The sequence below is a fragment of the Ixodes scapularis genome, unplaced genomic scaffold (assembly GCF_016920785.2).
Source record: "Ixodes scapularis isolate PalLabHiFi unplaced genomic scaffold, ASM1692078v2 PGA_scaffold6__148_contigs__length_123643588, whole genome shotgun sequence".
NCBI lineage: Eukaryota > Metazoa > Arthropoda > Arachnida > Ixodida > Ixodidae > Ixodes > Ixodes scapularis.
This window is the reverse complement of record NW_024609881.1, coordinates 10,383,528-10,397,905: the sequence shown is the minus strand read 5'-3', so window position 1 is coordinate 10,397,905 and position 14,378 is coordinate 10,383,528. Positions and strand designations below refer to the sequence as shown.

Genomic DNA, 14,378 nt, shown 5'->3' with positions numbered 1-14,378 from the left:
ATCAGAGAGGACCTCTTGACCACCATCCTAAATGAACTGATGTAGTGATGCAATCACTTTTTCATTCTCAAGTGATGTGGCGTCTGCTCCAAAAGCATCGGTGGCTGCTCCAAACCAATATTTTGCCTGCTACAGAACCTGCTACGAAAAGGTCAAATACTGCTTTCATCACTGATGGTGGCAGACCTTTCTAGAGTTGCCTTTAGACATCAGGCAATGCCCCCCTTAACTAGCTTCAAGTGACCAGAATCAAAAGGCAAGAGTCCCTTCTTAGTGCGAGAAAAATAGTCAACACACATGGCCCTGAGTGAACTTCAATTCGAGGTCAAGAAACGGCAAGAATATGCCGTCTTGGTGTTTGTGTGTAGACTTTAGTCATCCTGATAGCCACATCCCACTAGAGCGACAAACAGCAAGAAACGACAGCGACATACGATAACGAGCAACAGGCGACACCGACAGACAGCCTGTTCGTCGGAGTCCGCTGTCCCACCTGGCAGACACGATGCAGAACACGGGGACAAGGAAACTTGTTTCCTAGTGGGACTAAAGTTGTCAACAAAACACTTCAAAATACACAGACAAACAGTCTGGCAACGCGGTTTTCGTGCTTTGCTCTCGAGGCGTAAAACGCGCCTACAAACACAGTGAAAGTTGAAACAATTACTTTATTTCTTCATTAAAACTTCCGCTTCTCTTCATTTGCCGTTGGCGACTTTCCACAAGCAGTCGTGACAATCGACACCAAACGTTTTCTGAACTAGAATCCCCGAATCGTTCCTTTCTTTGGGTCATTCGAGGCATTCTAGGTGAGCGTCAGAGAATTTCACGCCAATTTTGAAGATGTTTGTAACTTCATATTCGAGTGATCGAGGGCAGGCGTTTTTCGGGGGACGATACGGCATCCCGATTATCACAGAATGTAATGACAAGTCTCTCGTCTGGTGGAATGGCTTGCCGCAGAACGTCGTGTTTTAGTTCGTGGTGAGCGGTCTTTCTTTGGTCAGTCCTCTAACATAAGTGTTTTTATCCTGATGCAGGGGTGTAAACCTTGACATCTTGACGCACCACCTAGCGCACCAAGCTTTTGCCAGCAAAACCAGCCACAGCAGATTCCCTTTTGCAACACGACCGCCAGTAAGCAAGCGGTGCCCGCGGCCACCAAGGGCAATCGAGGGTCTGGAACTGCGGGAACAATCACTGGCCGCTAAGGACATCTCTGAAGGTCGAGCGGCGGAGCAAGCCACGGGTGGAAGGAAAGAAAAGGGTAGAACGGCGGGAAGAGAGGAAACAGAAGGTACCGTCGTCAATAGTTTCTTGGTGCTTGTCGGCGTTTGTCACCCACTTTCAGCATCTTTCCCGATTTCAACTTTTGCATCTCGATGCCTTGCCTGTGGACTGAAATGAATGCTGCAAACTTTGTCTCTGTTGTCCGGAACTCATGGTTGTATCCCTGTGCCTACGTTTCTGAAAACAAACAGTGACAACGTGTCAACAAAATACTCAGAATCTGTGTACTACGTACAAAGCATTTTCTTATTCCTTTTCCTTTTGAGGAAATATATATGTGGCAGGCATTGCTGTCACATCAGCTGCCATTGTGATGGCCTTGCTGCTCAGGGTACAACCTTCTGCAATATTCCTTTCGCACCACCAAATTCATTGTTTCCTGCAAGAACAAGTGTGGAGTGACCACCGGCATGGTGCAGCGACGTCATATGGAAGCCCTGAAACAATTTATGGGCTTTTTTTACTTCAAAATTAAGCTAAGCTATACATTGGCGAGCGCTCGATGTCCTCGCGAATGTAGTGCTAGTGTTCCAAACCAGATTTTAAAGTTTCAGAACCAACTGTTATCTAACTAAAAAGTTGCATGTGATCTTCTGAAGTTTTCAATGGGAAAGTGACGGAAAACATGGAGCTGAATGACGGCGATAACCGAGAATGGGTCCTGTTTTTTCGTCTATATAACATAACTTTTTAATAAGATAAGAGTTCTGAAACCCTGGCATCTGTTTCGAACCACTAGAGCTATTTAGGCAGAGACAGGGTGCTCGGCAATGCATCATTTTTTTCTGTGGTGAAAGAGAAGAGCGTAGATTCTTTCGGGGAGACACTGTTAATACGATTATAAGCTGCAGTGATGAGGGTTTGCCTGGTTTTCATTTCAGGTTCAAAAATGTTGAACACTCGTCGATGAAGCTTGGATCATACATTTTACATGTATGAATGCACTGTAACATGTTCCCTCCTGCTTGCATCAGACCTGGTGCAATGATGGCAGTGTTGCATCTTCCAAAGTATATATTGCTCCAGTGCAAACTATATATGATTGCTCCTGGGGCGTAGGCAGAGGGGGGGTTCGGGGGGTCGAAACCGCCTCCGAAATGCCAAAGCTACCCCCCCCCCCTCCCCGCAGGGCCCGCTCGCCTTCCTGCTCACGCAGTCAGTTTTGCGCGAGGCACGGAGCAACGGGGGAGCGCGGACCATCTCCAACTTGTTTGCTTTTGGGAAAATTGTTTGTGGGGCAGAAAATGTTCAAATTAATAAAATATGCATTATTGCTTAATTCATGTTTGTTCAATGGGATGCGGAACCTGATCTCAGATAGATAGAGAACGGCTATTTTGAAACATTTGTGGTGTGAAGGGTGGTAATTTCAAGGCAAAGTATAACAAACTATTTTTCACTGAAATACACAGTTCAATCAAACCCAAAGTGAACATAATAAAACGAACCCACGGTGATAATATAAAACAATGTCAGTGATGTAAGGAATAATAAATCAATTGTAAAAAAACATTGCACTGTAAGCAACGGGTGGCGCTGCGCTCATGTGCACATTTGGTGATCAGAATTACATGCTTTCAAATAGAAATTGCAGCGAATAAAAAGGCAACTGTGACTAGTTGTATTAGTAAGCAATTTACAGCTTCTCTGTAAATTGCTTTCCAAGTACCCAAACATTAAAATGCAGCCGCCTGCGTTCACGGAAAAAAATATCCAGGACGTCCTCCGCTTGAAGTTTAATGTCGTGGTGAACATTCAAAAGCGCTATACTTAATGCGTTTCAGCTTAGGTCCAGACGCAGCCGATGCTAAAAGCGCGAGCTCCGGGCTTTCAGCGTCCCTGGCAAGCACGCGCGTTCGTGCGGTGCAAGCACTGTTCAGGGCCACATACTCGTGCTTGTAGCAGGCATGTAGCCAGAATTTTGTTTTCGGGGGGGGGGGGGGGGGGGGGGCGCCCATGACAAAATACTGTACGAGGGGGAGGGGGGAGAGGAGGTCCCAGCAAAATGGATGATTTCGGGGGGGACCCAGGCCCCATGGGCCTCCCCCCTGGCTACGTGCCTGGCCTTGTAGCATCGGCTGCGTCTGGACTTAAGCTGAAACGAAGTATAGACCGAGCAGTCGCTCATTCGAAGTGGATGCTCCCAGTTATGTTTTCAACCGTCGTAGTGAAGAGAGTGAGCACTCAGGTTCCGCTGTTGTTAAGGGCAGAGTCTCTAGGATCGTGAGGAGACGATGGGCGTTCTGAAATAGGGCCTTTGGACAGGGCGACCGCGTATATACTGCAGACGTGACGGGCGCTTCACGTCTCTTCCTCTTGCATTGGACGCCTAAAATTTCCCTATTTTTTGTGAATTTTTCCTCACTTTACGAAAATCGTCGCTCACGGATGCGACGAAGTCCGTCTTGCTTTCTGCATTGTATGTCGAGGTGGAGTCCCATGCAATTCCTTATGAGATTAATCTCTTCGTTGCACGGAACATCAGAAACTCCGAAGAGACAAGCCTTCATATTCTCACTACGCATAGGTGCAAAGGTAGTCAAGTTCCTTTCCACGTTTGACGTGTAGTTTCTGTGTGTTACGTCATGCCATTTCTCTGAGTGACGGAACGACGAGTTCGGACTGATGACTTCTTACTCCGAGGATATGCTGCTGCTGCCTTTGGACCACGCTACAAGATAAAGCGGCCTAGCAAATAAACCTTTAACTTATAATAGATTTTGGTTGTGTGATTGCTCAGAATTGCCTTTGCCCTAGATTTGGGCCCCTAGTGTTTGTGCGTGGTCTGTTGTTCCAATTTTCCTGCTTCAAGATTTTTTTTTTCTGCTTATTTTTTTTTGAAAGCTATCCTTGTGTTTTGTCTGGCCTTCACGCGTTGGTAATGCAGTGCTACCTCAAAAAGCGGAGGGAGTTTTGTGCTGCGAGGACCGCAAGTACGACGATGGTAGAACATCGAGCCATCACGCCCATATTCCTGTAAATGAAGCCTGCTCTGTTTTGACAAATGACAATGCAGCTTTACCCGTTTTATCTAACAGCGCTGCCTGAGCGTCCGTGTTGGCGAGCTCACCCTGCGTCATTGAGGGGGGGAAGGGAGGGGGGGAAGGAATGCCGTTGAACCCCTCCCGAAATATAATCCTGGCTACGCCACTGGATTGCTCAATGTGTTAAGGGGAGATGCGGGTCGAATAATGGCAATCTTTTGCAAAACAACCGATTTTGGGGTTTTATGGTGTTAATTTTTGTAATATTTATATTTCATTAAAAAATAGTAAGGATCGGTTTTAAGCGAAATGAGTCAAATAAGTACTTTAAAAACTGGCAACCCATGACTGCATAAATTTCAGCCATTTTTGCGTGCGCTGTTCTTTAAATGGTTTTCTCTGCTCCATTGCAGTCTTCTGTAGCTTCAATTTTTTGCATTAAATTATAAATTATTTTTTCCTTTGTGGAAGATTGGCACTATGCATCTACTGTAACATTCAAACACATTTTTCTCTCTCTAATTTTAGGGCATTTTACAAACAAGAATTTTTGTTTTTAATATTCTCCTATACAACCAAATTTGCCTGCATATGCTTTAGAATATATGGATTACAACTTTCTAGGTTTGAATAGAATGTATATATTTTATATTTATAAAAACATTGAGAAACCTTTGTTATCCCTTTGAAAGTGGTGTTTTCAAAGTTTTCAAGTAGTTTAAAATCGAATAGGTCTAGCACACAATATTTTTGTTGTTTATTACATGCAGTGGTTTAAAAGGAACAAATGAGTGTTTTTTTACTAGGCTCTTTTATTTCTGTGCCTTGCCCCACATATGTCCAAGACCTTGGCTTTTTCCGCATGTTCAAAGCAACCAATGCATAAAGAACAACCTTTATCAAAACTGATGCATGATTCTCAAGCAGTATAAACTGAAAGTTTAATTCAAATATTTTAAATTTTAAATAGTAAAAAAATAGTTTTCCCTGGTGCATGTTCCACGTTGAGCAAGACTCAAAACTTTCTGGAAAGAGGAACATGGCGGCTTTCCCGAATGGGTGGATCTGACGGTCCTGTGGTTCAACGAATTTCAAACAAATTTAGCATTAATATAGGGACATCTAATGCAGTAATGTGATTGCTGTGCCATTTGTGCCCACCCTCGCAAAAGTGCTTACCCTGCTACATCCTGCTACGCTTTACCAAAATGTGAGGAATTTGCACCAACGTTGCGCCTAAACTTAATTTCACTTAAATAATACTCAAAATATAATAGCTCTGGCCGCGCTGCACTGGCGGACGGTTGCGATATGGTTATGCGAGTTTTCAGAACTTTTGATTATTGTCTCAACTAATGTACTATTCGATCGCATTTCGTATGAAGGACTAACAGTATTTGGAAGTTCCGGAATTATTCTCATATTCGTCGTCTGTTTTGCTGGAAGGTTAGTTAGTCTTGTCGAGTGCACTCTCACCACATACTGGTGTACTGCAGAGAAGCAAAACCTGCGGAGTAGTCATCGCCAGAGCCGTGTATAGAGAGAGTTTGTTCAATGGGAGGCGCGGGCAGAGCCAGGGCGTGCACCAGATGCGGAAAGAGGGCTTGACATGCTTTCTTGGCCAACCAGAGGCCGAAAAGAATCCCCTAGCGGTGGTAGCGAGAAACAGTTTTAATCATTTTATTAAGCGCGTAAGAGTTAAATGTAGTAACCCTTCATGGTTGAACATAGAGTGCACGTGATGTTTCGATCATGATCGTGCAGAAAGATGAAAGGAACAAATGTGCCACTCAACTCTATTTTGCTCGGACAGTGTGTGACCGCTTGGATGGCAGACTCCCAACCCTCGGGGCCTGGCGTATGGATCATGTCGATCGTTCCACTAGTCGCACTCTTCCACCATGATTTTGGATGACCGTGTTTCAAACGTCAGGTGGTAACGGCTGCCACCTATTACTAGGCACGGAGGCATTTCCTTTCCTCATCCATTCATCATAGTTATCAGGAAATGACCAAATACTTGGTGTCTCTTGTGTATTACTCTCATAGGTGTCTGAGTAGCTTGTGTGCTCACTTTGTTCTTAATTACTGTCATTGCTCATTGCATCAGGTTCCTAGCATCTCAAGTGGTCCCGTGCGTCCCTCTTGATCTTGCGAGACTCCCTACGAACCTGACCTTGGGCAGCGATTGGAATGGAACCGATTCAGTCCTCAAGTCGCGGTGAGTTATGTTTGTTTTTACCTCTTTTATAAACAGAGGACAGTGAGGGTGTCTAGACTACAAGCGGTCATATTCTAAAGCAGTGTGTCTTGTACAGATGTCCACAGCCTCCTTGGAGTCTGTGCCAATTCGGAGATCCTCCACCAGGAGAGCAAAAGGCCCAGATGAAGGTGTGCAGGGTGATTCGGTTTTTCTTTGAGGGGAGGGAGGCAAGCAGCGAAATTGAATTTGAGGAGAGGTCAATGTCAGCGGCGAATTGACTTTGGGCAAGCTAAATGTCGGGCTCCTATACTTGAAGAGTGTGCAGAAAGAAGACGGGAAGCAGGATGTTTACTAGGTACTGAGCTAATGTCAGAAAAGAATGAAGAGGACAAAGTTAAAAGGGCAGTGAAGGAAGCTGAAAGAGATATGAGAGAGTTGAGATTGGAAAAGAAGCCTTCTATGCAGAAACATTTGGATTAAGAAAACTCAACTTTTTTCACAATTCAAAAATAAGTTTGCTGTGTGTGGCAAAGACGGGTACTGAGAGCCGGAACTTATAGATCAAGATCTGAGGAGACAGATATGAATTGTACAGTCGGGAGCAAAAGTTTGCAGGGCACGGGAGCGCGTGCCGAAATGCATCGCCGTGCCGTGCAACGGCGCTCCGCCGCATTAAAAAGCCACGCTTTGCACGTGCGCGCCCTTCGTGCTGGCAGTCATGTCTCTTTCGCTTGTTTCTGTCCGACTCACTCCCGATAACCGGAGTCGGCGCCAGGGGCGCAAGTTGCCGTTTCGCTGGCTGTCATGCCTCGCGTCCTTTCCAACTGCCTCAGCAGCCGCGCTGGGTGACGGAGCGCCTGGTTACCCCCCCCCCCCCCCCCTCTTTCTCCTACGCGACCTCCATGACAAAGCGCGGTGGCTGAGGCGGCTGAGGCAGACGCACAGCATGACAACCAGCGAAGCGCTAACTCGCGCCCCTGGCGCCGACTCCTGTTATCAGGAGTGCGTCAAAAAGAAACGAGCGAAAAAGACATGATTGCGGGCACGAAAGACGCGCATGTGAAAAGCGCGTCTCCTTAATGCGGCGGCGCGCCGTCGGACGGCGCGGCGATGCATTTCGGCACGCGCTCCCGTGCCCCGCAAACTTTTGCTCCCGACTGTACACTATGGGGACAGGCAAAGGTTACAGCCTAGCATTGTAGGTATGAGTCTTCTACATACCGAGAGTAAGTCAGTCTTTTTTGTTGCTTTGGAATTAGAGGGGTTGAAGAAGGAATAAGTGGTTTCCAAAAGATTAAGCGAACTAAGAGTGCTGGAGAAATGGTAAAAACGGCTTAGGAAGATGAAAAAAAAAAAAAAAAATTAAACACGAACCAACTTTAGTTATAATTTAGGCAGAGTGGCTCAAGGGTTTGCTCGAATCGAAGTCCTCTGTCCCAGTTTATCCATGCACCCAATATCAAGGAAGGCTGTTAAGTTGAGAATCCTTACATTTAAATTTCACACAATGCTGTCTTGTTGGTTTCCAATAGCCCGTCTCCCATTTCCGGCTGGTTTTCTCTGAAACTGGAGAAAACAGGGTGGCACTGTCAACTGGTAATGGTAAACGTTACCCAGGGAGCCACTGGGCTGATGACCATTGCGATGAAAAAGGCAGAGCTTGCCACCTCTGTCGAGCATCATTGGCATTCGTGGTGCTCAAAGTGGGGCAAGTGTGCCATGCTATCATGAGTGGCACTTGAGTGCATTGCCCTGTGACCCAACAATGAGGTAGAAGGGCTTGGAGCATCTTGAAGTTTATTTTTGCCCTCTGGCACCAAGTATGTGACATAACAAGGGTTCAGATTTTTTAAGTTTATTTCTGAGTGAAACTGGAGTGTGTTGTTCTGGGTTTTTTTTCTACCTGAAATCCAGAGGTTTCTGGAGATTTAATTCATTGTCTACAAAATTCAGAGTTTTCATTTTAATGTGAAACATACTTCGGGTAGTTGCTCCGGATTTCGTGAAGCCGTGGCCCACGATAGGAATATCCTAATACATATTCTCTTTCTGCAGTAAGCATTGTGTATTGGATTCTTTTGAAGAATTTAATTTATTATCCTCGTCTTTCTGCACATGTCATGTATTTCCCTTCAGATCTGTCCTATGATCACAGTCTTTTATGGCATACTCTGCAACCAGGGTTTGGCACTTCCAAACAGCAAACGAAAAATCATGTTTTCGCTTACTCAACAGCGGCATATTTTCGAATATCGTCCCCCCCGTGTCGGTCTCAAGTCGTTATGTGAACTTCATAAGGAAACTTATTGATGATAATAAAAAAATATAGGGTGACCTAAGTCGGCAGGCTTGGTCTAAAAGCTCGGTCCGCGTTGTCGCCCGCCGTTCACCCAGGCAAGTTGCTTGGCCCTATTTTTTTACAGAAAGGGAGCTACGCTTTCTAATTTGACAAAAAAAAACCGACGTGTGAAATACACCTTTGACGAAAAGTTTAGATTGCTACGTGCAGGTTTCGATTTTTACGGTTTATTTTAGACCAAGCCTGGTGAGTGTTCACCCTATATTTAATTACTGACTGAAGACCTGACAACAGAAATATAGGCCCGATAAACCTTAATGGTACAGATCATACGTAAATGAACACCCAAAATATCTGAAAGATGTTCCACAAATCTTTGCCAGCATTTTTTTATCCTTGACAGGCACGTGTATAAGTGATTTGGGAGAGCCTTAAACAAATTTCTGATTTTGAAGCTGATTTAAATAACTTTGTCCCTGATTCTTGGATGCGGGCCGTTCGTCGAAAGATATTTCGTTAAAAAGGTAACCTTAAGCAGGGGAATTCGTCACAAAGGACAATTCGTCATAAGGCAATTCGTCACAGGGACAACATGTCAAAAACCGGAGATGACGTTTGAAGATCTTGTTGCCCACGTACTAGCCTTTTTAGCGTTCGGTCGGTTTTGTTATTCAGCTTCTGTGTAGCGTCCTGTCTAGAAAGTTAAGTCATTTGTTTTCTTTTAAGATGATAGATATTTTACTTCACCTTGGAAGCATAGAATATAGAATTTTCTGGTCTCCTCTGTAATCCACCTCCACGTTTTCTCAGCGCATGCGTGACACAGACAGGTGCATGACCGAAATGTTTGCCATCCCTTTTTTTTCATTGGTGACAGATGTGCCAAAATTGTGGTGGACGAGACGTAAGTTTTCAGCATCTATTAGAAATCAGTAAAAGTCTAATTTCTTGTGTCAAGAAGAAAGTAATTAAATAAAAAAGGGAGTTGCTGGTAATTGTATGCACTTGGAAGAACTACGATAATACAGTAAAACCTCGTTATAACAAAGTTTAAGGAGCGGTCGTAGTTATTTCGTTATAACCATTAGTTTGTTATAGCCAATGTCCATTTCTCCATACTATTAGCAAGCAAGGGGAATTATGATTGCTTTGTTATATCCATTAGTTTGTTATATCCCATTTTGTTATAACGAGGTTTTACTGTATACCAAAGAAGTGTTCGCCCTACTTTCACTGAAAGCTCGGTTAATCTAATCAAATCGGTAAAAACCAAGATGGATGTCAATGGAGATCTTCGAAGGTACGGAGGGTGACGGAATCGGAGAGAGCACATTTATTTTCACATTATGGATGATGGGGACCCCCCTCATCATTTATCCTGTAAAAATAAATTAAGCAGTTCCTATTCATTGTCACTGAACACAGACGACTCTTCTGACTTCTGAGTCATTGCAGAATAGGGGTCAATGCTCCCATCACAAGTAGTTTTTCCCTTTCGATCGCAAGAAAGCAGATATTTCCGTCATAGCCACTGCCGGTCTTGTGGCTGCTGCATTGGGGTGAATACTTTCAGTTGATGCAGGCGCTTTGGAGAGAGTGGGTGCTTAACGTATGCTTTGCAGAATTCCCAAGTTTGGGAGATGTTAATAGTGGGCGCTTCTGCGGTATTTTACGGTATGCTCGATAAACATCAGAAAAAGATATTAGAAATATCTGTTAACATTTTGACGAATTGTCATAGTGCACTATGTGACGAATAGCCCTGCTACCAGTTGACGGGGGACGAATTGTCATTAGGCAAACGGTCCTACAGCCGTTCCTGACACATGCATAACTTCTCAAATATATAGAAGTATGCTGTTGCCTCTTTTATGTGATAAACATCAATTATATTACATTAAGGTGGCAATTTGGACCAGTTTCATGATCGAAGATAGGCGCCGAAAGAACAGGGACAAGAAGAGACGTAAACACTGGCGGCAGTGTTTACGTCTCTCCTTGTCCTCGTTTTTTCGGCGCCTATCTTCGATCAATTTTATGTATGTTTGTGTGAGGGCTGGACAAGAACAAAGTACACAGGGGCATGTGGCAGAACTATGACAATTACGGACACATACCATGAAAAAGTGACTAATTAAGTAGCTGCCGTGTCGAGTAGAGCATTAAATACTGCTTTGTTCTTTTTGACAGAAAATCACAGATCAGCAAAGGGGATATTATTCTGCAAATTGAATTTACTGGCGTCTTGTCAGGCACAAACCTAAACAGGCAGGCTCTGTTGTTAATCTTTTATAAGATAATGTTCACTTAGACACACGCTTTTTTAGGCCAGACTCGATCTGAGTACGAAGGTGTGTACAGATTATAGTGAACAATTTGGATCACTCCTTTCTGCATAATTCTTTGCCTGCGTCCCATTGCTGAGTGTTTAGGAAAGCGGGAGTTGGGATTGCCGCTCAATGTTTCTATAAAAGTTAGACTGAAAGGGCTCGCCCTATGACTTTCCTGACATTTTGAAAATATTATTCCTTTTAGCTTAGTTGTGTCGTCATCATAAATATTGTTCAACTTATTTCGTAAACTATATCACGCTATATGGCAGCGAGGTGCCTTCTTAGTGATTTTAAGCACTGTAAATAATTCCTTAGTTCAAGAGCACAACTACTATCCAACTTTTAATACTGCGACACAGAGTTGTACCAATTGCGTGTATTTTTGTCAACCTACCACACTTCGTGACACCCTTTCAATTCAGGTAAAATAGATGTGACTGAAATAAACAAATGGATGTTGAGTCATATAAACACAACGTTTAAAATGTTAATCCAGATTTTTTTTTTACTGAGGCGTAAAAATTAAGTAACACAATTTCCTATTTTTGATACCTGAGAGTAAAAGTAGATTTTACGAACGATAAAAAAGGAAACTATACACATAGTTACTCGTATCACGGTGAAAATAAAAGCTTTTGCCCAAACAATGCGGAATAATTCTCAATTTAGCGGTCCGAACCGGTTTAAACCATTGTCTTTGCTCGTTGCGGAACTGAACCGAAAGCAGTCAACCCGAATGCGAAGCACCAAGAAGCATGCTGCAAGTGTAGTTACATGCACTGCATGTGCTGGAGTCTGCAGCGGTAGCTGTTTTAAAGCAAAAACCTAAAACAAATGCACCATCTTTTTGCACATTTGGGAACTCCTTATTTTGGTCATTTACTTCAAATCTTTTATACGGGGAAGGCGAGCACGTGGGGCATCTTCATCTACATTTCCAGCATTCTCGTTGATTCTAGGCTAATTTAGCAATACATCTATCACTGTGCCTCGTGTCTCTATTTTGTTCTACCTGTCGATCCTTGCACAGCTTCCACACTGGATGACCTGCACTTTGGAAGCTATGCTAGGTTCCACAATGCAGCAAAGAATAGTTGACTCCGAGTCTAGACCTTTCCAGCGGCAGTCTCGAACGAAGCGATTTACAGCGCGCGTCCCTGGGTTTGAGAGTGGACGTCAGTGTTGCCTGATTGCGCTGGTTTGTGGGTTTTCTCCTCAGTAGGCAAAGACACAATTCCGGACGCTGTTGGCAGCAAAATTGCCTCTTTTATTTTTTGTTTTGTATTCTACGGCGAAGAGAATTTCTCGGAGTTTCGAGAAAGCATTGCACTATTTTTGGGAACAAAAACAAGCAAATGAAAGCTGTTTTTGGCGACTCTGTACGCCACAGAGCAAATGCAACTGGAACGTTCGTTTCATTTTATGTTGATCTTTTTAATGGCACCATACATTCAGCCGTGTCAATCTACAAAGGTCTTAACTGGCCAAAATATTTGACCACACCACAGGATAGCCGAACTGCAAGGGTATTCCCCGCTCACAGCATGAAATTCAACGAGTCTTGTCAATCAAACAATATATATTGTACGTACTTCATGGAGCCACGTTATCCGAACAGGATTTGAGAAAGGACTCTAATAACACAGCATATCAAATATATAAAGTCGACGATAATAACTTCATGATGATTGGACGGAATGCGGCTTGTCCGGGGTACGTTTTGAAGAGTGATGCTTTTTTACACAGCACTAAAGGAGATGAACGAACGTGTCTATTCAGTCCCCATACCTCGGACACTATCAGCTACTTCTTGCCAAGACCGGGAACAGAGCTGGGAAGGCTTTTCGAAGATTATCGCAATGGAAATAATCCTCAAAGTACATCGCTCGCTCTCTTTGTTTGTTTCCAGCGAAGAAGAAGGTCGAGCAGGGTACGAGCCCTTGCATTTTCTGGTTTTCAAAGTTGAAGGTAACACAAAACACGCAAGCATCCTGAACAGGCAAATAAAGTAAAAACTTCCAAGAAAAGCCAGCGAGCTCCGAATGCACAATGCAGGGGGGAGTTGCGCTGACCGGGTTTCGCCAGCTCAGGCGGGTGGCAGAAATTTTTGGCTGATAGGGGTCGCTCGAGTCGCAAAATGGCTGTGGCCAGAGAGCTCTTGTTGCAAAGGTCTATAGATGCAACAATTAGGTCTTGTAAATATTGGGCACTTGACTATCGAAGTATACCGTATTTACTCGCACAATGAATGCACTCGCGTAATGAACGCACCCCCCAAGTCGGTTCTCAAAATTTCGACTTTTTTTTTTTTCACTCGCGTAATAAACGCACCCCCAACTCGGACGTCCCAATTTTGACCGCCTCCCCCCGCTCGCGAAATGGACGCACTTTTCTATCCTGGTGCAGCGAGGTCGCGAATGCATGGGCAGCGTGGGCGAACAAAACGCCTTGCAAAAGGCGTTAAAAAAATTCGCAAAGATCCAACGGAAGTAAGAAGAAAAAACATGGAGAGTTGCTTTTTTTTTTTTGCATGTGCAGGTCTGGACTTTGGGTTTGCGCGCCGCTGCGCGCAAGGAGGTAAGAAAGAGAAGCGGAGAAGCGCTCTAAGCGAACGAAACAGCTTGCGAAAGGCAGCTAAAAGAAAAAAAAACAACACGGAACTAAGAAAAAACGAAAACAAAAAGCTTTTTTTTTTCTTTTTTGCACAGCGCAGTTTGGGTATTGGGGGTCCTGCGCCGCGCGCAAGGAGGTAAGAAAGAGGAGCGGAGAAGCCCTCTAAGCAAACAAAACAACTTGCGAAAGGCGGCAAAAAAAAAAAAAACAACCCGCGGAACTGAGAAACAAACAAAAGAAAAAGAGGAGCTTTTTTTTCTAGCTTTTTTTTTTTTTTGCACAGCGCAGTTTGGTTACAGGGGTTCGTGCGTCACGTGCTGCCCGCAAGGAGGTAAGAAAGATAAGCCGAGAGCGCTCGCCAAAGCAAACAAAACAGCTTGCAAAAGGTGGGGTAAAAAAAATACCCAAGGAACTAAGAAAAAAAACAACCAAGAGGAGTGTTTTTTTTTTGTTTTTTTTTTTTACAGCTTAGTTTGGTTAAGGGGTCGGGCGCCGCGCAAAGAGATAAAAAGTTACTTTGATTTTTCAGGATAAAAGGTCCGCTTATTATGCGAGTAAATACGGACGCAAAAATTTTACTTTGCGTAGTGAACGCCCCCCTCAACTTTGCATCGATTTTTCGGAAAAAAAAGTGTGTTCATTCTGCGAGTAAATAC

The 14,378-nt window shown here is 44.0% G+C and overlaps 1 protein-coding gene across 1 annotated transcript in view; it reads left to right on the top strand.

Moving 5' to 3' along the window:
• The first annotated feature begins 6,602 nt into the window (after positions 1-6,602).
• The window catches only part of LOC115331570 (zinc finger protein 525-like), a 28,112-nt gene continuing 20,336 nt past the window's right edge, over positions 6,603-14,378 (top strand). Inside the window, exon 1 of the mRNA XM_040221507.2 lies at positions 6,603-6,665. The gene's annotated coding sequence lies outside the window, so the exon portion shown is untranslated. The remainder of the gene's footprint in view (positions 6,666-14,378) is intronic.